This window comes from Zonotrichia leucophrys, chromosome 2, assembly GCF_028769735.1.
Source record: "Zonotrichia leucophrys gambelii isolate GWCS_2022_RI chromosome 2, RI_Zleu_2.0, whole genome shotgun sequence".
Lineage (NCBI taxonomy): Eukaryota > Metazoa > Chordata > Aves > Passeriformes > Passerellidae > Zonotrichia > Zonotrichia leucophrys.
The window spans coordinates 32,863,556-32,890,563 of record NC_088171.1 but is presented as its reverse complement, the minus strand read 5'-3'; the positions used below and the strand labels follow the sequence as shown (position 1 = coordinate 32,890,563).

General features: G+C 40.8%; 1 long non-coding RNA gene and 1 other non-coding gene across 3 annotated transcripts; both read right to left on the bottom strand.

Annotated features, from left to right (window-relative positions):
• Positions 1-15,722: 15,722 nt before the first annotated feature.
• Positions 15,723-26,954, bottom strand: LOC135443802 (uncharacterized). 2 transcript variants are annotated; one of them, XR_010439116.1, is made up of 3 exons: positions 26,610-26,954; positions 21,506-26,021; positions 15,723-19,933 (listed from the first exon to the last, which is right to left on the bottom strand). It is a non-coding gene; the product is annotated as an uncharacterized LOC135443802 (long non-coding RNA). The 2 variants fall into 2 exon arrangements; XR_010439115.1 differs by having other exon boundaries at positions 21,506-21,541.
• LOC135444740 (small nucleolar RNA SNORD93) lies at positions 21,158-21,245 on the bottom strand. The gene has a single exon (XR_010439268.1). It is a non-coding gene; the product is annotated as a small nucleolar RNA SNORD93 (small nucleolar RNA).
• Positions 26,955-27,008: the final 54 nt, after the last annotated feature.

Here is a 27,008-nt window from a genome sequence, read left to right as displayed (position 1 = left end):
GCTTGGATGGTGCATCTCCCCAGGTTGCCTGCTCTTGCTTCCACCTCTTGTATGCTGCTTTTTCATGTCCAGTCAGGAGCTCCTGCTTCATGCTTCCATGCCTTCTGCCACCTCTGCTTGCTTTTCTGTGTGTAGCTGTAGACCATTCATTAACCTGCAAGAGATGGTTCTTGAAAATCCTCCAGCTCTCCCGGGCCTCTTTCTCTAGGATGGTCTCCCATGGCCATCTGCAGAGAGATTCCTGTGCAAGGCAAGCTCTGTTCTGTAGCTCCAGGGTTGTGATCCTACATTTAGTTCAGGTTTTTTTTCCTTTGCCCTTACAAATGTAATCTTTAGTGCAATGCTGCAGAGAAACCTGGATGAAGGAAAGAGCTGTAGTGGAGGGCAGCAGTGGGAGATCTCACTGCATGGTTTCCTATTTTTTGGATATCAGTGTTTAACAGTGTCTTTTGAAAGGACAAAACTCCATTTCCCATCCTTTAAATGGGTGAGAAGGGAAATCGGATTTCAAGCACTGGAGTAGGTGAAAGTTTTCCTTTGCAAAAGGTACAAATTAGACTTGGTGCTGTGATTGTCCTGTAAGTGTGTAGGATTTGCAATTTCAGTTACAGTGAGTGAAAGGCAGTGCTTAAAACTGGCTCTTACGTCGTTTCAGGGTCGAATAGCTATTGATTAGTGAAAAACAACATGAAATTCAACACTTTTTCTCTTCCCAAAATGTGGTACTCCAAAATACGGCCTGTATTTGAATGATGAGAACATAATTGAGAGCCTGCTGGACAATTCACAGGGAAAGGGGTTTATGAAGGTATTACAGGCAATTAGTAACAAGTTACAGAAATTATATTTGTTCCTACAGACTTCACAGCTGGTTGCCTGCACTGAGCTTGTAATAGTTGTTTTTCATGTTTTATGTTAATCAGGCTCTGTATGAAAGATGACTTCAGTATGGGGGTTTTCTCCCAGCCCACAGCTGCCAGGTAATAAATACACCTGCTAATTCCAGGTAGTGGGAAGAATGTCACTATGAAACTCCAGCAGCCTTTGTGAAACAAGCCCTCACATCACAGAGCGCTCGCTTGGTTAGCTTGATTCCCAAAATAAGGTGGTGTTGAGTCATCTGTTACTCTGCATGTGCAGGGACAATGCAGAAATGTAACGGTGCGGAAGGACTCTGGGAGTCGCTCTGAGTCACACAGCACTTCTGACAAGCTGCCTGCTTGTTGTTCTCATCACTAGTGCTGACTAATCCTGGCAGTCCCCCACACAGACTTGCTTGGTCTGGAGTCTGAGGGTAGGCTTTGTGCTGTGAGAGGGCACATTTCAGAGGGGATAAGAAATGTCAGCTTCTGCCTCCACAGCACAAAACAAAGCAAATGAAGGTGTGTCGCTTATTGGTGTAAGGAGTTCTTGGTGTGGATGGCACTTCTGCAATACAAATTGTCAACCAGAATAATGAATGTTCAGTGCTTTCTCTGCAAAGACACTTTATTCATGTATGAAATAATGGAATCACAAAGTGGTTTGGGTTGGAAAGAACCTTAAAGATCATCTGGTTTCAGTTCCCTTGCCATGGCCAGGGATGCCACTCGCTAGACCAGGTTGCTCAGAGCTCCATCTAACCTGGCCTTGAACACTTCCAGGGATGAGGCATCTACAGCTTCTTGGGGCAACCTGTTCCAGTTCCTCACCACTCTCACAGTAAAGAATTTTTTCCTAATGTAAACTTACTCTCAGTTTGAGTCCATTACCCCTTGTCATGTCACTACAATCTCTTGTACATCATCTTTGATTCCAGTGAATCACTAATTTAAAAATTACATATAAAACGTGTGTGTGTGTATTTTACACATATTGTTTTCCTCTTCAGCTGTCAAGGTGTGGAGATTGTAGTACTGCCATGGAGACTGCTGGAGGTGGCAAAACCTTGGACCAGCACTGGTGTCAATGACCTAGGATACCACCTAAAGCAGATGTAGCTAGGCAGTGAAAGGTTGTATTGTCACTCGAGTATTTTCCTTGTGGTTTTATCTGCCAGCAGTAAATTGATTTGAGTATAAATTGTAAAGGCTCTTGAAGTTACTCCTTAAAGATGTTTTCTTTTTTAAAAAATCACCATACTCCTTTTTTTTCCTTTTGCTTTTTTAGTTGGTAAAATGCATTGTGTTTTCATTATTGTTAACAACCTGCATTTCAGACTTCATTAATAATTGGGAGGGAATCAGGATAGTATCATATATGATAACATTTTGTGAACCAACTGTCATACGAAATGTCATCTTTGAGCAGACTGTCTTGCCCCTCTAATGCTGGTGTGTAAGAAATGTGTTACAATAAATCAGTAGAACTGCTTTCGCAAGGTAACATTTAGTTTACTCATTTACTTGTCAGTTCATTGGGATTTATATTCCTCATTTCAGCCATTAGAAAATACCAATCCAACTGCTCTTTAGCAAAACTACTGATTTCATCTCTCCCTGTACTGACTTGAGAAAGATACAGGCACTGTCAAACCGATTCAGGACATCCTGAGCTAGGAAAATCCTTTCTGACACCCACAAGGTGTTTATCCCATGTCTTCCTCCCTTTTCACCCTGAACAACTGGCTTAGCATTGCTGCTTTCCTTCTGATTCTGACTGAATTGAATCCCTACATTCCCTTTCTTGCTGAATTAAGCCCAAAGAAGCTTTAGCACAGGATCAGTGGCTTCAGCAGAGCTCTGAATGTCAGCAGCTGTCCCCTTTGCTAAAGGCCTCACAAGCAGGCAGATGTCTAGGAAGAATAGATCTGCTTTGGTGGTTCTCTGGCCACGCTGTAAAGATCAGCTTGAAATAATGTGGACAGGTGCTGGGATTTAAGATTCAAACTGCATCTGTTCAGATTATATGACTAATCACGAAGCAGTTGCATTTTCAACCATTTTCAAATGTCTAAAGTAGCGAAGGAGGAAAGAAATAGAGCACAAATCTCTGTCATTCTCATTTCTTTATTTCATTCTCATTTCTCATAAAGCTATTGCTTTATGATCTCACTTAGAAGTATGCAATACCTTTACCAGCTTTTGAATTTTAAGGTGGAATAGCAGCAAGGCTGTTAAAGCTTCCTTGTAAGTGGATGATACATGTTCAGCTCAAGCTGAGTCCTCTGACAAATCTTCATTCTAAATTCTTTCAGTTGGGAAAGAGTTCCTTGACTGTCTTGCATAGTGTATCAAATTCATATCTTTAAGCTTCCTTGGTTATCTGTGAGAAGTTGCTTTTTCCTGCTGCCAGCATAGGAAACCATGCTACAAAAACACTGAACAATTCCTGCTAGGTCTCTGCTTTGGCATCATTGCACAAAATAAAATGTGCTTATGGACGAATAAGGAATTGCTGAGCAATGGATTTCTCCAAGATCCAGGCTGTATGAGCCGCCTTTTTTATAAAGCCTGGCGCGTGTGATACAGATTGCAGCACAACATGTGTGCCCCATTCCCAAGAGTGACAGGGTGTTCCTGTACCTGAGGAATCATACTAGATGAGAAATGGTGATGTTGGGGAGCACAAAGAGTTCTGATGCACTCTGGTAATGGTGAGATGAGTAACTTAAATACACCAACAAAATTAGTTACTAGGTAGATCTACTTATAAGGTACTCGATGCTGTAATTCAATTTCAGGCAGAAAAGCAGCCCCTTGGACGAATCTTGATTCGCTCCTGAGATACAGAACAGTTTTAACATGCCTTGACATTCAGTACCATGTTCATAATCCCTGTAATTATTCCTTCCTACTCCAACAAGAGTAGGCAGTGTACAGCACAGGGGCTGAGGGACAGTTCTGTTTCATGCTTGAAAGGAGGAACGTGTCATACAAAGCACACTTTGTACTGAGCTGTGGGAAAAGAGGTGAATGGGAGGCAAAACCAGAAGCCTTAAGAGCAGCTCAAAATGTCACTTCCTCTCTGTCTGTTTCTGGGGGCACTTTTGTATGAATGAAGAAACTGCACAAAATGAGACACACATAAAGCTGAGAGCTCTTGGAAGAAATCTCTTCTCCCCTGGCTCCCAGCTGACTGCAAGGGCAGGCATCTTCCCATGAGGCAGAACTTGTGCCATGGCATTCTGCCCCTTCCCTGCCTCTGCTTCCTTCTTGGAGAGGGAGCAAAGTGCTGAACTACCACAGCAACAAATACAGGGAATTAACTCCTGAAACAACCTACCATGGGACTAGAACACGTGTGGGCAGCAGTGGTGGCTGCACTCTTCTACATAAGTTTAAGTGCTGCTGATTTTCTTGCCATGCTTTGCTGTCAAGAAATGCTGGTACCTTTTGGAAAACATAAAATGAAATTCTCAAAGAATATTTAGCCAAAGGATAGAGTCTCTGGCATTTGCCACTTTAAGAATGAGAGGGTAATTTTGTGGAAAGTTGGCATTTTACATAAAATTAATTTAAGGAATATACTTGAGCACCTGCAAGAAACTGAATGAAGAAGGAGCAGAAGAGAATGCTCAGCCTAGTGGGATCAGAAAGTCTTTGTGGTGAACTATTGCTAGAAGAAAAAGCAGAATTCAGCTTCTGCAAGGAAATGAAAATTTAAGTACAGCTTCCTTCACTATAAAAAGAGAACAAGGCAAAAAACAAAGGGGGACGAGCAGGAAGCAAGTGCAAGAAAGTATTTTCTAGAAGATTGACATTGCCACCCCATGGCCAGTCAGTACAAGGACAGAGTGATGCACATCTAAAGGCAAAGGTCTTCTGTGGTTGGTGTCACTCACGCTGCTCCTCCTGCTGGGAATGCCTGCGGGAGTTTGGGCACCCGGGGCAGCGCCCAGCCTGAGCTGGGCATCGTTCCCTGGTCAGACCATTGGGCACCCTGTGCAGGCACAGCCTGAGCTGGGCATCATTCCTTGCACAGGCACAGCCTGAGCTGAGCATCATTCCCTGCACAGGCACAGCCTGAGCTGGGCATCATTCCCTGGTCAGACCATTGGGCACCCTGTGCAGGCACAGCCTGAGCTGGGCATCATTCCTTGCACAGGCACAGCCTGAGCTGAGCATCATTCCCTGGTGACCCCACAGCTGCCCTTGCGTGGTACCCTCTGAACAGAGGGGACTTGTAATGCCAGCAGGAACAACCCAGTGACTCACAAGGTCAGTGCCTGATCTGCTCTCAGTTATCACAGCTGATAACATTTCCTTGAGGATTGTGGGACTGTGCTATACAAAGCACTGGCATTAACCTTTTGTTTTGTGCCTTTCCTTGCCTGAATGGATGACATGAAGCTCAGCAGGGTTGCAGTCCTGAAGGCACTTTGTGGGTCCTTTTGTCAGAAGTGTGATCTGGCTTGACAACTTTTGCTCAAATTTCTCAATATCTGCTCAGTGGGCAGGTTATTAGCCAGCATAAACTCCTCTCAGTCTTGCCAGTCATTTCTTCTAACCTCTACCCCATTCTGACAGGCAAATCAAAATGTCAAGTCAAATAAAACATCAAGACCCTATTAGGGAATATGAGCAGGCCACCATATGGAAAACAGAAGAAAGTAAAAAAGGAGGTTCAGGGTGCCTTGGCAGCTTTTCCCTATGGACTAATATACAGTCCAAAGGAAAGGAAACAGCATGAAAGAAAATACCAACTCATTTAACAGCAAATGTGAGACACCTGGATCATTTTTCACACAGATACACAGACGTACCTCTTTGTAGATGTGCATGTGACTGTCATCAACTGATGACAACCCCGATCATATCTCTTGGGAAAATTTTCTGTAGAGTTATTTAGAAGTTGACTGAATTATCTGCAAAACTACATGGAATTCTATGAGAGTTTGTGGTAGAAGAGAAATACTGGTTAGTTAATTAATAAAACAGATAAAACCTAACTTTTTCTAAGCTACTGCATTGTATAGATGAAATGAGAGTTTTGCTGTCATAGGCGATCTGTGCTAATTACTGCAATTATAATACTTGCAGAGAAGGAAATTTGCAAAAAGTATATTAAATGTTCAGCACTCAGCTGCTTGTCAGCTGAAAGGAAGGCAAGTTAATTGAATGTAACAGTCAATCCTCTTTCTGTTGTTAATCAGTGGTTAATTATAATGTGCAGCTACATGGCCATATGTCACTTGCTGTGGCATAAGAGTAACGTGTCACTGCTATTGATCACTGCACTGGAGGAGCTGGAGCTGCTGTACCCCTGTGCTAAATGCCTTACAGAGAGATGACTGCTTTCAGTGTTGCATAAAATTAATCTTCATTCAAATTGTAGGAATTAAAATTAGGCTGCATATCCAACCAGAATCTAACACATGCATGGTACATCGTATTAGTCTGATTTTTGAATGGTGAATAGATGTAAAAAAATCAAAGAATCATTGAGATTGGAAAGAATCAGATCATTGAATCCAAACCTTAACCTAACACTGCCAAGCCCACCACCAAACCACATTCCCAGGTGCCACATCTATATATCTTTTAAGTACCTCCAGGGATGGTGACTCCACCACTTCCCTGTGCAGCCTGTTCCAATGCTTGACAGCCCTCTCAGGAAAGGATTTTTTTCTAATATCCTATCCACACCTCCCCTGACACAGCCTGAGGCCATTTCCTCTTGTCCTGTCACTTGTCACCTGAGAGAAGAGACTGGCCCCCACCTTCACTCTGGAGGGCAATAAGGTCCCCTCTGAGCTTCATTTTCTCCAGGGTAAAAACCCCCATCTCCCTCAGCTGCTCCTTGTGAGATTTGTGTCCTAGACATCTTACCAGCTTCACTGCCCTTCTTTGGACCAAAAACCAAAATAAAATAGATGAAGTGGCAGAAGGATCTCCTAGGACCGGGCACAGAATTACTGAGAAGGGTGCTATTGTCAAGGGCAATTTTTCTGTAGACTCCTTGAAACTAAGCAAAGCTGCCCAAAATTGATCTAAGGTTCCTGGCTATCTGGAAATTGACTACTTTTAATCTATAACAGCTTTGGTTGTCCACTAAAAAACAGAGAGTTGTCTAAAGGACTGTTTTTCTCAAAAGTTTATTGTCCATTTGATAGTTTACTTGTGCCTGCTCTAAAACACTGCTTAGAAACCAAGCATGGCTTTCAAATTAGTGTCCTATAGAAACTGATCCTCTGTCTCTCCTGTCCTGATGGATTTTCAGGCTTGAGGATTGGCCTGTGTAGATACAGATACTAAAAATTACTGTGGGAATGAAGACAAAGCCTTAAACCTCAGAGGCTGAGTGTTGGGTACAGTAGAGCCCAAAGCTGTAACCTGCAGCCCCTGGAACTGGAGATGATGATATAATTAATTTTAAATTTAAAATTACAATTACAATTTTAAAATGGTAATAAGCACTACAATATGGTAAGATAATATGCACTACAATACATTGCCAAATATTCTTCAAAGTTTCCCCTGAGTAAGCACTTTTTATCTGTGAGGATCAGGCAGAATCTAACAATGTGTGTGAGGTAAGAAGAGCAATTCAGCACGGTAGAGAAGGTGGCTTAACGAAGCTGGTCTGGCCAACAGTGAAAGGGAGGCACTTTCCAACACAGATTGATTATCTCTTCCATTCTGCTTCAGGATAGAAAATGGGATGGAAAAATATCATCTTCTTTGATGGCAGGAAAACCATTATTAGTCCAGTTTATTAGACTGTGCATTAGCCCGTGTGTTTAATCATTTTTCTTCCCTAATAACATTAAAAACAAAAAAAAAGTGAGAAACGTGTTGAAAAAGGGAGTTTAATCTTTACAACATTTAGTTGTTTGAAGGTGAGAAAGTATCCAGTTCCCTCACCTATGGGAGAAAGCACGCTACTTAAACCTTCATTTAATCACCTGTGTCTGGAAAACAGGGACTTGGGCATCTGTCTGAATATCTGCATGCACTTACACTGGGGACTCCAAAGCATGGATAAATAATTAAAGGAAGATTAGAGGGTAATGAATGTTTTGCCCATTTAGACTAGAGCCTTTGATGTCACCTCCTCCTCGTGACAGCTGTAGCCAGAAAGGCTTGCTCCAAAAGGAGAGCACAGCATTGATCTGATTTCAGTAGATCAGCTACAGTACTGCTTTCTTCTGTCACTATTCACAGCTCCTCATGGGAGGCTCAAGCATCCTTTCAAAATATTTCCACTTGCCTGGAATGAGGGTGGATGTTCTGTATTCTAGCAGCAAACATCTTGACTTTTAAATTCAGTAAGAGTGGCAGTGTTGATGCCTGTGGGAGAAGAATGCCCTCCTTCATCTTAGACTGTGCTTTTATTGCACCTATCTTAAACCTTCTTTTTCATGTCCACAGTTTCCTAGAAGAACCCAGAACCCACCACTTGTATGCAGATTATTACTTGAAAGTCAATGGCTTTCAAATTTGTTTTTCCAGGCCAACACTGAGATACCTCATGGAACCAGAGTGTTCAACACACAAGCTCTGAGCTTCTGTGGTGGCTTGGTCTGCTTGGTCTCAGGTCTTTAGTGCTGTGGTGCTGGTTTTGGAGCATCCCTGGGGGTCATCTTTCAGTCATACATGTGGTGTCTGCTCGAAAGGTGTATCTGCCATGTGTGCCTCTGTGGCATAAGAGCCCTCTCTAATTTGTCCAAACCTTGGGTTTCTCCCTCTCACCTTGGCCCTCTTATGAGCAGAGAAGCAAGTGGATGTCATTCTGGGTCTTTCTGCTCCAAAAGGCCAAGATGAATGGCATTTCTGAGAGGCACTTTTACTTCCCAAAGTGCAGAAATCTACCCAAGAGCTGGTGTCTACTCAAACACCAGACTGTTTGGGGCAGCATGCCCAGAAATGTTGGCATTTGAGTAGAAAATGTAAGTGTTTATAACATCCCACTTCCTGCATGTGTCTGTGTAGTTATGGTATGGATCTGCTTTTTCAGGCAGAAACAAAAATACCATTCCATCTTCTCCCTTTTTCTCAAAGGGTGTTTTGCAGTGTAAGAAACAAGGAGTCCTTCTGCATAGGGAACAGCTACCATTTCTGATTCCTGTGAAGGAGGAAAATGGAATATCTCCACCAAAAAGCCAAAAAAGACCTGACAGCACTGATACCACTGGCAGCCTAGACAGACAGCAAAGTATTACAGCTTGAGGTAAATGGAATTTGTCCTCCTTGCAGGATGGACTGCATGTTTTCAGATAAGATGGTCTTCTAACACTGATTATCAGACTTTTCACCTTTCCTCTGAGTTAACAGAAACTCAGCTGCCCTGAGGTGAGTGAGAACAAACCAGAGTTTCTGACAGTAGTGCAAACCTGCCTCTAGAGGAAGGCAACCTATCCCACTGTTTAAAGGTATTCTGTAGTTTAGGTGTCAAGGCATTTATTCCATAATTTCAGTGTCTTTTCACTGGACTGGTCAGGGCAGACAGATTTGCTTGTTGAACAGCACTGTGATTTTTCTAATGATATGTATTTCACTTCCTAGACCTAATCATGACTTTGCAATCAGAGAAACACATCTATACAGGGCTGGGAGGGAGCATGAGATCTTCTTAAATAGAAATGCCAGCATTTTAGAATGCTCTGTTCTTAAATGGGACTTCTACAAGGAAGGCATGTCAGAAGCCCTTGTATATGTCTTTTTCATTGTTTGTTTATGTGTTGTATATAAAATATATAGTAGGAAATTATCTCAGCAAGGGTGGATGGGACTTGGAGGAGCCTGGTCTAGTGGAAGGCATCCCTGCCTATGGCAGAGAAGTAGGAACTAGGAAATCTATAAGGTTCCTTCCAAACTAAACTGTTCTATGATTCTATGATCCTATTCCATCTCCTGCCTACTCCTGATGGCTTCCAAAGACTGTGCACGCAGCTGAATTCTGCCCTCATGGTCAAAGATCTGCCCATGACTGGTTTTGTATCACTGTCACATAAACTCTACAAGACAACTGTCAGAGGTGCCAGCCTTTCAGTCAGCTCCCCTCAGATTTCTCTCTTGCAGTTAATTAAAACCAAAGCAGCATTTATCATGTACCTACCAGCAGATGATAGAGCACCCTGTCCCTCTGTAGCCAGAGTAACACACCAAATCTCTTCTTCAGCACGTGCCTCATCTTCTTGGAGATTTGATAGTCTGAGCTTCATTTGCAAGTGATGCCTTGGCCAGCCTCTTTACATTGTGCTTCTATGAGGCAGGTTCAAGAGCTGTTTTATTTTTTAGGGTTTTCCAATGAACTGCTTTATATTTTAATGAAAATGCTTATGTAATGCCCTCAAAACAGCTGTTACCAGCTGAATGAGAGCTCATTGCATTTTGGCAGTGGCTGATGCACCTCTCTTTTCAATCTCCTGGTTATTGCCTTGCTGCCTACTATGGAGCTGCAGCAGAACTGAGACTGAGTGCTTGTGGCATGGCTGAATTACTGTCAGTACCAGTGCCTGGCTGCTTTCACAGACTAATTAAATTTCAGCAGTGTAATTTTGAAGCTCTGTAATTTAATAATGCCCGAATTAAGACTCTTTATCCTTGAAGATGATCTAGCAAGTGGATTACTCATTGTTCTGGGCTCTGGTGACCCGTCTTGCCTGACAAGTCAGAAGTTGATGTTGTCAGCTATGAGCATGGAAGTCCTGGGTACCCCCAGTGAGGCAGCTTTCGTTGCCACCACAGGCTAGGATGGACATCTTCCAGTCAGGTCATCTCCTTCCTCCAGCAGGTCATGGTAGTCAACTGAGACTATCCCTCAGGTCACCTGCCCTGGTCCAGCTGTGTGAGGGAGCAAATTGAGTTTAAACTTATTTTTGCACATCTCTTTTTTCACCCCTCAAATACATGGTTTATTGTGTGGCAGACACAGTTCTTAGCAACCAGGCTTTCCCCCTCTCCAGAGCTCATGTTTTGATTTGAGTGCCAAATATGGATGAAGGCAGAAGCTTGGCAAGCTTCTAGGATGGATTGTAAGAGAAGAAATACAGAGAGAATTTCTGCTCTTGGGCTCTATAGATCTAGAGGCACTCCAGACAGGACAATTATGAGACTGCTGGATTTAAGACCTTTTACTTGGGTAGAAAATCCTGTTTGTGATGTCAATAATGATAAAACGTTTGAATGTTTGGACACAAACTTAGTATCTCAAAGATTTCACACTTACAGGTTAGCATTGCCAGGCATTGATCTCTAAGTAGCATCAGTTCCTCACAACACCTGTCCTCTTTCCCTCCAGCTGCTGTGACGGAGCAGCTCTTTCATGCAGCCCTGAGCATGCCACCAGTCCTTGCTAAATTAGCAGCTGGAACATTCTCAGTACATTTAGAAGGATCAGCTCAAGGTTACAGCAGGGGCCAACTGGCTGATGAGCTACCAGTACACTTTCTACTTTCTGCAAAAGAAATTTGCAACAATAAATATATAATTGAGTCAGAACAAACATGATACATGTCTAAGATCAAAACCAGCCAGTTCCCAGGTAACATCTGATTAGTTCTCTGGGAAAAGACTTTTGCAGTACTTAACACAAGGACTTTGAGCCTCACTGACAACTGGCTGACAAGGTAAATGGACACACATATTGTAGCTTATTTTAGTGTTACTATGGTGAGGGAGAAGGCCAAAGATATTTATTTCTCCATGAGGTTTTTACTGGGAGCTGCAAAGGGCCATGCAGTCTGCTGCCCTAATCTCATTGTTTACAGAAGTTGATAGATATGTGAACCCTATCAAAGCTTGTGAAAGAAAACAAATACTAAACTCCCTTTCTGCATGCTACAGCCCAGCCTTGTTGTAACTGAGTCCTTCTAGGAGTCTCCTTTTCTGGCACTACAGATCCAGAGTAGTGTGGGGTGTTGGAAGGCATTATTCACATGTCCTACCAGCTCTGAGTAATACTATGACTCTGGCTAAGTCCATATTGTCCTTGTATGAGGCCAACACATTATTTCCTCATTTTTATTGTTTCAGGTGTTACAGCACACTTTTTCAGCCTTCCTCCTTCATTTTCTTTCCAAGCCTGTGCTCTTCATGTAGCTTTCTGTGGAGTAATTTGTTTTTTATCAATAACTACTCAGCTATGATTCAATGATTTTTTTACTCCAGTAGTGCATGGGTTCCCACAAAGAAGCTTAAATTCCATGTCATTGAAATGCTGTACAAAATCCATCTGTGTTGGACAAACCAACCTTCTGGAAAAGCTCTAAGAGGAAATTATAATCTATGTACTTGTAGAGAAATTGCCACAGAATTTGTTACTATGCCACATCAGGAAGGAATGCAAGAATTAGAGCAAGTCATGAGCATCTCTGTCCCTCTGTCTGTTGGGGAATTGTGATATGGTCCTCAGCAAGCATGACTTCATTTATGTAACAGTGGGAAATTGCTGTAACACAGGAATTACTGTAAGTTCAGTGTGAGATCTTATGAAAGGTATTTATTTGCAAATCTTTAAGCAAGTTGATTGTAGGCACTCACACTCGTTCTGCTGTAGAGTTAATTCTCTGACACTCTGACACTCGAATATTCTTGATCCCCCACTCAGAGAGTCCCAGTGGCCTGGCCAGGATCCCTGGAGCTTGACACAAAGGAATGGGGGTGCTGCTGCCATGCCCTCACTACAAGGCCTTGACTAGGGACAACAAAGTGATTTCTGGACAGTTCTGTCATTTCCTTTAGGAGGCATAAGCTGATATCTTTTACCTCAAAATCCTGTTTACTTTGTTCTGCACAAATGATAGGCCAGGATGCTGCCCATTGCCTGTTTTTCCCTGTTTTCAACACGTGTTTTCCAGGCAGGATAACAGGAAAGGCAAGGGGTGTCTGACACTGCAGCCTTGGTACCATCCTCCTGGGATCAGGATCCTGGGTTTTTTGCTGACAGGTCATCTGTGTTGTGGCTGTTTTCAAATGCAGGTCCTTGGCCTTGACATAAACAGAGCAATTCCTTAACTTTTCTGCTGGGCATGGTTTTCTGTGTCAACAAGTGTCCATCCTTTTAACCCTCTGTTCTGCTGCTGCTTTCACACCTTTTCATTCATTCTTAACTCCCATCTTCCTTTGCTTTGCTGTTACAGATCACTCCAACTGCTGTAGACAGCCCTTTTATTAGAATTCATAATCTCTCTAAAATATCTAATTTAATGCCCCCCCCCAGCCTTTGACAGCACACAGATGAATGCTCTGTTGAAGTGTAAATGAAGCTTGTAAATGTAATATATCATACTTGGTGAAAGAAACTCTAAATTTTGGGACACACACATTCTATCCCCTATATCTGCTGAAGCAGAGACTTCTTGAAATGCCAAAATATGTGTGAAATAATGAAAACACTGAGGTGGCCAATATCAACAACTTTAAAAATAACAAAATTACGCTTGCCAAAATAGGAATGGAAAATTGATAGTCTATATTTCCCATGACGCGGTGGAAGATTTGAACAGACTGCTCCCACTGATGTCATGAAGTTACTGCTCTAAATTTACTGTTAGTAGGAGAAAACCAAACCATTCCTGGTTTAATATCTTTTTGCTTGTTCCCAGCAATGGAAGTTATAGATTATTGCCGACAGGAGGCAAAATGCTGATTCTACCTTAACCTTGAAGCTGAGGTTTGCTAGTGCTGACCAGCGCTGGGTATGAAGTCGAGTTAGCAGTGTTAGGTGTGCAGCTACATGACAGCAATTAGACACTTTGAAATGTAGGATAGCACACTGAAGTCACTAATTAGTCTTTTGCAGGTAGCTATTAAAAGCTGATCAACTCAAAACTGACCAGTAGGAGCTTGCATGCTCCTGGCTTTAGGGTTTTTTAGCTACTCACTATTATTTGAAAGTAGAATCTTAAAACCTGTTCGTTTAATAACCTTATTCTTCTTTCTGCAACTCAATTAATTTGTGACATGAAGGCTAAAATGTGTTTCTGATGTCAGTGACTTGTGACACATATGCAGTTAAATGGGATAGTCTGAAACTCCAGCTGCATTAAGGGGAGAACAAAATTGCAAATGCATGATGCAGTACCTTAGAGAGAACAGAACTTTACTGGTCCAGCAGTTTACCCTACGAGTTCTAATGCAGAGGAATGGGACAGGTGTTTGGACACCTGAGAGGACTGGAAGTTGCAAGGCTGGATTTATTAGAGCTGGAAATAAATAAAATTTTGCACAAGCTAGAACTTGCATTTTTTCCCCCTAACATTGAGATCTAATAAAAATGGAAGTGAAATGTGGTTAAGATGCCACAGAAGAAAGTGAGAGATGCCACACACTGTCCTATGTACATCTTAATGCAGAATCCTTGTTCATGATCTAGCATGCAAACACAGAGCTGTGGTCTGTGACTATTTTTGTAACCACACCCTTTTTGTCTTTCTCAGAGCTTGGACTGGACTCTGGTACAGCATTCACCACAACTGTACAGAAATGCATGAAAACATTAAAAAAAAATCTTGGCGGAAATTTGAGTCAGAAAAATCAGGACCATCTGTTCCTGCCCGTACCACAGAACTCCTATATATCAACATAATTACTCCAATCAAAGTGCTCCTAATTTTCTAATGTCAAATATTTGCATACGTACTTCTAGGTAGCTGAAACACTGAGGACTTCAAAGCTGCAGTTTGAGTTTGCTATACATGTCTATACATATATCCTCAGAAATGGTGCTGGAATTGATATCCAAGCTGGCTCATTTTCAATTGATTCTGATAAACCTGCAATTCTGTAAATGTATAAACATTTACATACATATAATGCAGAAGTGTCTATACACAGGTACATAGAATCATAGAATTGCCTGGGTAGGAAGGGACCTTAAAGCCCATCTTGTTCCAAGCCCCCTGCCATGGGCAGACACCTTTCACTAGACCAGGTTGCTCAGAACCCCACCCAGCCTGGTCTTAAACACTTCCAGGGATGGGGCATCCACAACTTCTCTGGGCACACTGTTCCAGTGCCTCACCATCCTCACAATAAAGAATTTTTTCCTAATATCTAATGTAACCCTACTCTGTCAGTTTGAATCTATTACCCCTTGTCCTGTCACTACAGACTCCCTTCAGGAGCTGAAAGGCCACAATTAGGCCACCCTGAAGCCTTCTCTTCTCTAGGCTGAACAATCCCAATTCTCTCAACCTTTCCTTGGAAAAGATGTGTTCTGTCCCTCTAATTTTCTTGGTGCCTCCTCTGGACTTGCTCTAACAGATGTGTGTCCTTCCCGCATGGAGGACTCCAGAGCTGGATGCTGTACATGTATGTGTGTGAGCTGCAGCTTTTTGAGAATGAAGACAAGCTAGTTTGGGTACCAGTAGCATTCCTGTGGTAAGCACAATCTTCCCTATCAGTTATAAACCTATTTCTTCATGACAGGGACACTGGAACTCGCCAGGTAGCTGGTCAGAAATGTTAGTGTTTTCTTCAGCCTTCAGAAGTGCTGGTTAATCTGCAAGTCTTGAAGGCTTTCTCTGTCAACTGAGAATGCCCTACTGAGAGGGAAGAACACAGCCTTATCAGAAAAGTGATTAAATGTACTTGCTTAAGACTCCCATGTTACAGTAAGATGCCCATGAAATGGCCATGGAGAAATAGTTTTATTCAGTACACTTAAAGTGAAACAAAGAGTACCTTAGAAAAGGCATTGTAACCACTTGTGCATTACACAGTGAACATGGCAAGTACTGAATTTACTACAAAAGTATCCACCAACCACACAAGCAGAAAGAAAAAATATGACTCCCCCCTTTCCCCCCCACCCCAGTGTGAACAAGGTTAAGAAGCATTTGTGCAAATGGATATATTTCTGGCTTGGAGCCAACTGGGCAGAGAAAGCAATTGCTATAGATAGACTCCCAGAAGGTGTAACAGAAGTTGCAGCAGGCTGTTGGAGGCTGAACTATGTCAAGAATGAGGTTAGCAATTAGTAGTTCCAGAGACTTTATTTAAGTGGAGTCTGCTCACAGGTAGCAGACTCCACAGAATTCTAAACATGGAAGAAGTTGCTAGTGTTCTTTCTACTACTTGAGACAGCAAGTATAAACATTTCTGATTTACTAAGAGTAGGACACTTCAACACACACTTAAGGGTCCTGGCCACTTGACAGCAGCAGGCTTAAACTTCCATAGATGTAGAAGTATCTTTTCCTAGTCATTATAAACCCTCACCTCTGAAGGAACATTAGCAGAACTGATCTTGATCAAATATGTATTTTATACATGGCATATTACAATTTTTTAAATCCAAAACTAAGTTTATTTTTCCAATAAAATACTATTGTATTAATTTTGGCACAGGCACACAACATCATCATGCTCTCTATTCAGACAGTACATACATCTATCCTTTATTTTCCATGTAAAGAAATACAGGGACAAGCCTTTGGCCAACCTGCTCTCATACAGTTATTTTGCCTTATCTGTAACTCAGCCGGGCCTGCTCAGCACAACAAACACAACTGTATGTAACAATGATGTGTTTCTGAGGAAGTAATACCTTAACTGCTCTTAAATCACTAATGTTTTGAACATTTCACACATATTTACAAATAAAAGGGAAAGTTGGGTACAAAAAAAATGCACACCAACTAGGATTAGTGAAAGAAAAGATTGTTATGGAGGTGGATGTGTAAACCTGTGAAGCTTACAACAGGCAAAACCAGCCATATCCCCAAACCTCAGACTTATCTGCCCCTAATAATGGTTAACAGTTTTCAGCAATGTATAATTAGGGATAAATAAAATAACTTTGAGACTGGAAACCACATTTCTCAAAGCTGCAGTTTTCATTAATTGAATTGTTATCTTTCTTGCTGCTTCTTGACCTGAGGCATCCAGTGGTTTACTATAAAATGAGCCTTTGTACAAATGCCTTCAATTAGTGGTTATTTCAAGGAGAGTTTATGTTCTGCAGAAGAGTAAATGAATCTTTTCCCTTTTGAGATAATTGCATTTTCAGGCCTCTGTGAGTTATGGAAAGTGATGACAATTTGGAGGTGACAACTCTTTGTGAGGTACAATTGCACGAGGTACAGTTGCACAAGGTACAAGGAGAAATGACCAAGAAGCTCCAAGTGGCCTGTTTTATAATATATTCTTACAGACCTTCACACAGCACTTAAAAATGTGTGAAGCCACAACACATTATACACAACAAGAGTCAGACACAGGCTATCATAAAGGCTTTCAGAAAGACTCCAACCTAACCTAATGAATAAAAAATATGCCTAAAAATGTGAAGTACTTGTTTTAATAATAAAATGCTACTTTAAAGTGGATCTTTAGGCCTTTGATCTGACTGCCACCCATCTTCTTGGGAAGAATATTCTTCTTAAGATCTACAACCTCACTGTCAGGTTGCCTGCTATTTCATCAGTGTAAGCTCCTCAGTGAAAGATCCACAATTTGGGCTGCTAGCAAAAATTTCCATAATGTTTGCAAGAGTTAAAATAGTTTATGTTGCAAAGCACTGGATTAGATCTCAAAAAACTGGACTTCATTCTTGTTTCTGTAGGTCACCCAGATGGGTAATCTGCAAGGTTACCACTCTATTCCTCAGTTTCTTCATTTGTAAAATGGAGATAATTATATTCACTAGCTTTTAACAAACATTTCAAGATATACATGGTTAAGGATTAAGCAGTGTGGATTATCCCTGATGAGTAACACACAGCTGCTAACACACTGACTTATTCACTTTCATATTAGCATCTTTATTTAAACATTTGCAAAACACTCATTTTGTCAAACAGCAATTGCAAAGAGGCTTTTATCCAGCACAAGTGTAATTAGAATAGTAGAGAAGTGATGAGACTTTGAGCTCAAGACATGATATATCTGGTATTTTAACTTCAAGTAACTACAGTAGCAAAAAGAGTTTCCAGTTCAAGTCTGCCCTCCGCTGGCTCTAGCAGAACATTGCTAATAAATTTTGGATCAATAGTGTCTTTCTGTAATGAAGAGAAGGAACTAAATTAATAGAGGCTGATACATTTATTAATTTTCACCTTTATTCAGCATTTATAAAAATTTTGTCATAGTAGTTAAATGATTTGTAGTATTTTTTAAAGTCCCGTCTAGGCTCCCTGTCACATTCATGTTTTTCAGGATTTCAAAAGCCCATCAGGGTATCATCCATATTAGAGTCGCTGGAACTAAAGTACAGCATGGGAGGTAACATTCTACATGTGGCTTTAAAGAAATTTAATAGAAAAACTACAGAAAAATATTTTGCTTGATACAACTAATGACTCTAATAGATAGTGCTGTATGTATTAGTCAAGTACTAAAAGAGACCAGGATATATCTAGTCTAGTACTCTGGCACTAGAAGCAGGCTGTCGCCTTAAAATATGAGAGGAAAAAAGAAGACCATTAATTATTACTGTGTTTATTTTAGAAAGAATTTTCCATCACAAATACCACACACAAATAACTCATCCCTAAACTCAGGACGACTCATTTTCCTTTCTATTTTTAAAGTAGGAAAGTAACTGGGGTGTGGGGAACTATCTTATTTATACTTACACCGATTCATCTAGAATGATTTCAACCCTAAGGTGACATTGGTGTCTGAAATACAAAATCTGTATAATTATGTGCTGGATGATGTGATTGAGCTGAAAAGCCTCTGGTTCAAATATCTTGTCATCTTCATGCTTCGTTACACATAGCAGCATTTAATCTCTTGTGACTGCTACCTACATCTAAAATAAAGGAGTACAATATTGTTTATTCAGATGTGTACTTTATATACACTTGAAAAAAAAGGAAAATATAAAAGTATTACAGAAATGGCATTTTATTTGGACCGTTTAAATGCTTGGAAATCAGTGTCAGATTCCCAGCTTGTGCCAAATGTGCCTAATAGACTTTATAAAGTAGAACATAAGGAATTTTCAAAAGTTCCTTGTATGTCCTCTGCATCTGCTAAAATTCTTGCTGAAATGGTTCTCATTCAAAAATGCAACCTTTAGGAGTCCATTAACATTTTACAAGAAGCAGTGAAAGGCACACAACTAATCTGCTGTTATGGGTTTGGGGTTGGTTTTTTTGTTTGTTTGTTGATTTTCTGTTTTGTTTTGTTTTTTTGCTCTAGGCAGGAAGCTATGGAAAAGCTACCGAAATCTCATTAATCACTGTAGTGCCTACTGCTACACATCACCCTCTTCAACTGAACTCCAGCATCTAAAATGACTAAAATGCAGCTGTTCTGCACTTCTAAGAGAATAAAGTTTGAGATTTTTAATAATACTAACTGAAAAGCAGCAGCAGTGATTGAAACATTGATAGGTATTTCCCTGAAAGGTCATTTGTTTTCTGTGCAACAGTGGAAAGAGTGTTAGATGAACTTACAGGCACATGAATCAGGCTGACAGTATATAGAGAAAACATACTAGTGTGTCTACTTGACAATGTTTCGAAATTAGTAAACTCTAAAAAAATTTGTCTGGGCTAAATATGGCATATGACTCCACTAAAATAGACAAAGTATGGACAGAAATTGTGTATGAAAGGCAAAAGGGAAGTATTTTAAGAGACTAAATTTTATTTTAGTAGAAGAGTAAAAACTTCATTAACCATGAGTTGCGCTTCATTTAATCTTGATAGCACCAGATGAGACTTGGAAAGAAAGAAAAGAGCTTTCCTTCTGGTAGATTGCCTTCTGGTATCTAGGAAAGGCCTTAATTACTCTTCATTATGATACTAAAATACTGATTCTAATCTTCCATGTGCTGACGATCTCAAAGAATTTGCAGTGAAATCTGAACTACTGAAATGCAAAAACTAAAGACAGACATAAACGTGGATACTTTCATCTGCACTGTTGAATTTCCAAATTCTGAAGGGGAGCTCTTGCTGAGGTTCACCCTCAGCAGGAAGCTCAGGCAGCACACGCTGATGGAGACTCTGCCAGGGGGTGTGTGAACTGCTCCTCACCTTGCTGGTCATGGTTAGGCCCTGCTGAATTAGGAATATGACAACAGGTTTGTCCTTAAGTTTCTGAAGTCAATTCACCTAAAGTAAACAATGAAGACAAATTAATACCTATGTTCAGTTAAAATAATTAGTTCAACTTTTACATTTACTACAAATTATTCCATTTGTTCATGTACATGACACATTTCCTTTGTTGACTGGGCAGTCTTATTCAGGATCTGAAAACACACATATTTTTACCTTTCCTTTTATGATATGGACTCTGTAATTTGCATTACAGGTTGTTAAAACTATAATAATGACAGCACTAAAACCTAGATTCTGCTATGCTTTTAATTCTATTGAAATTAAAGCTGTACTGAATTAAACTTTAATTTATACTTTTAAAAAAAATCTTAGTTTCAACAAACACCCTTCTTGTTTTGGAAGTTACAACAAAAAAAATATACTTAAGGATATATACAGTAACTGAAATTACATGTCATTTGTTTTACTGGGACTTAAGACAAAACCCACAACAAACTGGCAAAAAAACCACACCAACCTGTTTCAGGTTTACCAGGCATATTTCAACTCAGAGTTCCTCTTTTTGCTTTACTACATGTTTTCTCTTAGCTTATAACCAGAGTTAATTGTAGCTTGTTGTATACCTTTAGCTTGCAAAATCTGAGCATGCATATGAAAGCTCTATTGTAAATCAGTGAAGCAAGTGCTGTGCATCAATCAGTTACATTTTAAAATATTTCACTGTCAGAAAAAGTTGTTTCAGCAGCACTTTTTTGTAGTTGGATGCTAAGAAAGACTATTAACATTGAAGAGAGAAAGCAGAATATGACTTATTGTTAGAATTATTATTTTTCAAATGCTGCAATTCTATGTCCTGTATCAGAGAGAAACATTTCATTTTTCTCTGCAAAGACTTATGTTATCAGTTTCATGGTTGTCCCGCCACTTTACAATTTACTAAGGTTGGAATTGGTATAAAGGCAAGTATACAAGCAAAGACTTTGGAAAATCAGAATATATTATTTGTTTTCCTCACCTTGTTTAAAACATTTAGGCAAAAATTTGCCTAAATAAGCATATTTTAAGTCCTTTAAAATATTTATATATATGTGCTGTTAAAACAACATATTCTTACACAACAAAAATCTATTTGAGATCTGTCTACAAAGAAAAAGTTTACATTAATAAAATATCTTTAGAGGAAAATCCTCCTAGAGTTACCAAAACCTTTGCTGCTCAGCTGCTTAAAAAAAAGCTTCATGAAAAAACAATTTTAAAAAATATGGGTATTAGTTTTGGCCTCAGAAAATCCTTTTATCCATCAGATTTTTGCGTATCACCAAATGTATATAAGGAATCAGATTATTGTTTTCATCCTTGGCCAAATATTGCAATTATAAAAACATGCATTGAAGAACTGTTGCACTTTTAGAAAAACGATCTATGGCAAAAGGCAGCAGCATGCCTAAGTGTAACATTTAATTTTCAGTATTAAGCAAAGACAAAGTGCAGAATGGGAAAGGCATGCTTCAAAGAACGCTACAGTTGTGAAGCAGGTAATATTAATATTCAATTTTTAAGCACATCAACAGTTCTCAGAGGTCTCTAAAAGCTTTTGATGAGGTTCTTTCAATGCTGTCTCACCTCAGACTGCTGTTTCTCCTTCCCTGGCCTCAGGAGCTGTAATGAAAAACAATGAGATTGTTAACTCCATGTCACCACTCAGCTTTGGTTTGTTTTAAAGTGAATAAATAGTACAATTACTGTATTTAATATACAAAATTACTACACTTTGCTGTTTGTTCCTGCCACTCTGATCATTCTGCTAATTGTCAGCAATTTTCAGCCAGCAGCCAAGCCCCACACAGCCACCTGCTCACTATGCCTCACAAACACTGGGACCAGAGAGAAAATCAGAAAGGTGAAAGCCAGAAAACTCATGGGTTGAGATAAAGACAATTTAACCGGGAAAGCAAAAGCTGTGCCCTCAAGCAAAGCAAAACAAGGAACTAATTCATTGCTGCCCATGGGCAGGCAGGAGTTCAGCCATCCCCAGGAGAGCAGGGCCCCATCACATCTAACAGTTACTTGGGAAGACAAACACCATCACCCCAAATGTCTCCCCTTCCTCCTTCTTCCCCCCACTTTATTACAGAGCATATCCCATGGTCTGGAATACCCCTTTGGTCAGTTGGGGTCACCGGTCCTGGCAGTGTCTCCCCTCAGCCTCTCATGCACCCCCAGCCTCACCAGCATGGCAGGACAAAAGGCCTCTGCGTAAGCCCTGCTCAGCAGTACCAAAACTTCTCTATATTATCAATCCTGTGTTCAACACAAGTATAAAATACAGCCCCATACCAGCCACCATGAAGAAAATTAACTCCACCCCAGCTGAAACCCACACAGTGACTGGCAATATCACTTTTCTTGGAAATATTCCATATCAGGCAGTGACCACAGTATATCCAACAAGTATCATACAGAAATTCGTATGAAGATTTTAATTTGGACAGAAATTTTTTATATGCATTACAGCTCTGCATTTCAAGCGTGTTTGGAAACTATGCCAAATGTAAGAACTCAAATATACTCACCCCAAACTAATCTAGGTCTCAATAACATTCAGAAGACAGTTTAGAATTCTGGTTACTTTGCACATGACCTAATTGGACAGCCTAAGCCTTTGCTCTTTTGACCATAGTACTTTCCATTTCCCTTTGTCTCTGTCCTTTCTTGTCTTTGTGAAATGAAAAGGAATATTTCCCAGATCAGTGGTACTGCAGAGAAGCAGGGATTTATTAGACTAAATGAATAGGAATACTAAAATGGAATAGAAGGAACATAATTATTAGGGCACAATAAAAATAGGAAGCTTAGTCGTAACAATGAAGTGAAATAGAATGTCTAGTCATAATATACTACTGCTTTTACTGACATCATAAAGATTCAGCCTGAAGTGGAAATCTGTTGAAGAGCTCTTCCTTATGTTCTTGTGCTATTTATACTGATTTCTGGTATAATCCTGAAGTAAGAAACATCCACCATAGCGTCTTTGAAATCTAAGTTCCTCCTAAATAGGGTAAAACTCAAACTTTGTTCCCAAGTAGATGAATTTAATGCAGCTTTTTGTCAGTAAATTGGGAAAATCTCAAAAGTGAGATTGCAGACTGCACAACGGAGGCCTGCAGGGATTTTCTACCAAGTTTACAGTGATTTTTCACAAATGTCAATGTGTCACTGCACTTTGTCTCCTTCATCAGCATCTGAGTTACATGTACTGTTGCATGGCTTTACTTTGTGGTTTGCTGAGATAAATCTTTTAGAGGTCTGGAATTCTTTAACCTGAAAGGTACACTTTGCACTCAAAAAGATGAGTTAAAACCATCTGATCAAGAGACATTACTTCTTGAATCTGACACTTCAGCAATTCAATCATGTCTGTAAGAATCTCAATTCCCTCATTTACCGATAAAAATGGAAACATTTGGCCATTTTACCATGAGTACTAGTGATATTTATTTGCTGTGAAAACATATGTGGAATTATTGCTAATCGAGTCAATAAAACAATAGGGATTCATATTCTTGTTGTCCCAGTTGAAACCTCTGCAATTTTGTTTCTGACTTTATTGCTATTGCTGATCACATGAAGGTACAAGGCAGAAGAAATCCAAAGAGATTTATTTCTTTCTTTGCAACAAAAGACTTTCAACATCTATGGTATCACTAATTTTCTTTTGTCACTCTAGCAATTGGGGCTCTTGTTCTCCTTAGTTAATGAATACAGCATTCCAAGCAGCTTTGTCTTCATTATCAGCCACAAGAAAAAAAAAATCAAATAAAATCAAAATCCTTCATAGAAGTATTACCACAATAACTTACAAACTCACAGCACACTCATAAATCCTACTTCCATCTTCTCCAGGCAGAGTCACCTCCATCTTACAATACCCATCTGTGCATAAGGTTTTCTCACTTCAAAACAGCTCATTGTTTCATGCCCCATCACAGGCACATTTGCTTTTAGAGGCTAATTGCCAATATTTATGTGACTAGTGCTGTCCCATGAACTTGCAGGGAGGATGACTGCTGCTCTCCTTCCCCCTTTGTCTGAGTCAGCAGATCACCAAAGGACTGCTGAGCTCTTAGACCCTCTAACATCCCAGGTGACACAGGAGCCAAACAAAGGCATGGAAAACTTCTGGAGTCAGCACAACCATTTATTGGTTTTTGTTGTTCTTGCGGAGGTTGTGTGGGTTTGTTGGTTGGTTGGCTGGCTAGATAAGGTCTTTTAATGCAAATATGATATGTTGGACAGTTGGAGACTATGAATATGTGTTATGATGAAACAAGTGCTCTTGTCCAGTCACAATTCTTAGTTTACAGACATCCTTTCAGAGCTTCAGTATGCAAGATTATGTAGATCTTGAGCAGTAACTATACAGAATCAACACTGGTTTATCTGCATACCAACACACGCCCTTGTGCTCTTCTAGCACTGATTTTGTTTGCGAGAAATCTGGCAAAGTAATACTAACTTTCTTACTATTAATATCCTGGCTTCTGTAGTTAAATTAATGAAATAACCTGCAAGCTTTTAGTCAAACATTCATATTAACAGACATGAGAAATGAAGGCTAACATGTTTCTGTGCTCTGAAAATTACTCCTTGACTCAATATGTAAAGGGAAGAAGGGAAGATCTGGTACATGTGGCACTCTTTGGTTAGCACTCTTTCTCAAGAACACCCACAATAACATTATAAACACTGTATCACATGTGATGCTGTTAAACCAATTCTCAAAGGAGACAGAGAAATTGTTCAACTCTTCCTATCAGGTGATCTGTACATTCGACCTTCTAAATCCCACTTGCACTAAATTTACAGGAAGGAAAAATACCTTTTGGATTTCATTCCACCACCGTGGGTCATATTTTATTGCCATACTTTGTAAGAGATTATTAACAAGCTGTGTGCTAATGAACAGTTGGTTTTGTATGTTTAGAAAGAACAAGCTGTAACAGTAACCACAGCTTGAAAACAGATCTTACTCGGCCTCATCTACAAAGGAAAACCAATTTAATACAAACTGCTCAAAAACAGGTTCCTGGAAGTAAAAAAAAGAGGTTCAATGGTTTGAGTTCTCTTTTGAGTGTAATAATCCATTACTGATTAATGAATGTGCCTCTTGCACTACACTGGCTCACAAGAAGAGTAAATTTGTAATTTTGAATGTTGGTACAATTCTACTTACGCGTTCTAATCTGAAACGTTTGACAAGCGATATACGAAAAAAAATTGAAACCCAACACAAACCTAGGGATAGAAAGACTTGTTCTCTCAATTTTCAGATAGAATTCCCAGAATTTCCCCCCCCAAAGGCATACTCTTTTGGGAAAGGCGTACGCTAAGTCTTGTTAACTTCATACTGATGTTCATGAATACATAGACACCACTGGTGCCTAACCTCTCCATAGGGATAAGCTATTCAGTATAAAGGAGACACTCAGTAACTCTATGCCTCTACTTTATTTGTCAGGTATCATTAAATGTGTGTCAGTCCTATGACTAGAAATAGTGGTGTATCCCACGTTTAATGTGTATGGAAGCACAGGGCACTGGGACTGGTGTAGAGCAAGAAAGGCATGTGCATCCTGTAACATGACTGCACATCTGTGCCAGGACCTCACCAAAATATTCTTTCATAACTCACAGACCATGGCAAAAGCAAGCCATGAGCTGCCAGAACCTCTCATGTTGCCTGCAGCTTGCTACCTGCCTGTACCTGGAGAGGAAGTAGTGAGCTAAAAGCTCCTGTTTTTATCATCTTGAAATGGCAGAACAGGGATTCATACACTGGACAGGCATGCATACACTGGAAGAGTAAATGGTATATCTGAATAAGTAAGATTTATTTTAACCCTGGATTCTTTCTTGTCTCTAAAAAGCACTGACTTGCTGTTTTTCTTAACGTGACAAGGTGGCTACAGAAGTTCAAGTGCTGTAGGCAAATGAATATATAACATGCAGAGCTTTGCTATAGGTAGCAGACATGATACAGCCTGGTGGTGTTAACTGCTGCAGCTGCATTAGTAATAGCAGAACCTGAAGACCTGCATCTGGCTTGGATCTGGCATTACAGCAAAAGGCAGGAGGCTACCTGAGAAAGAATGAAAACATGGTAAAAACATGATATAAATGATTGATTCAAAGGCATAGACACCACACAGCAAGATGTCATGTAAGTTGTGTCAAATAAAGAGCAGCTTGGTGGTTAGGGCACTGCAAGGACAAAGGCCACTCATTTATTAGTCAAAAAACAAAATGCCTCAGTGCTTATCTGGGCTCTGAGGTTTTTAAGGACAACAAAATCCAAATGCTGTACTACCAGTTTCACTCCCTCAACTCCTTGTTTCCATAGACTGGATACATCACACAGCCTGGTATTCTGAGCTGGAAAGGACCCACAAGGGCCATCTCCTGGCCCTGTACAGCACATGCCAAGAGTCACACCATGTGCCTGAGAGCATTGCCCAAACACTTCTTGAGCTCTGTCAGGTTGGTGCTGTGACCAACTCCCTGGGGAACCTGTTCCAGCGCCCAACCACCCCCGGGTGAATAATTTTTTCATATTATTTTCCATTTAATATCAAGCCTAAACCTCCCTTGACACAGCGTCATGGAGCCGCATTTCCAGTTTCCTCCAGGAACACTTTTCCTTATCACTCCATCTCTACCCTTCACTTACCAAAGGCACTTCCTACCCTGCAGAGGCGGCGTGTGAGCAACACCTCGAGAGCTCCGGGAAGAACAAGCACAGGAGTGCGGCAGTTCAGGAGCCAAGGCGGGCAGGGAAACCCACAGCGTTCGCAGCCCCCGCGCCCCCTCACAGCCGCCAGCCCCACTGGGCCCATCCCGATCCCGGGGGCGATCCCCCAGCCTGCGGCGCTGGACGGCGGCCGGGACAAGCCCGTCGGGATTGTAGCAGGCAGAGAACACGCAGGGGGCACAGAACACATGGCGGGCAGAGGCCACCCGAGGGACGGAGCACACCCGGCGGACGCAGGGCACCCCGGCGCCGCCATTTCCTCGGCCGCCCGAGGTCCGGCCCCGCTCCCCGCCCCGCAGCCGAGCGATGGGTCCCGCC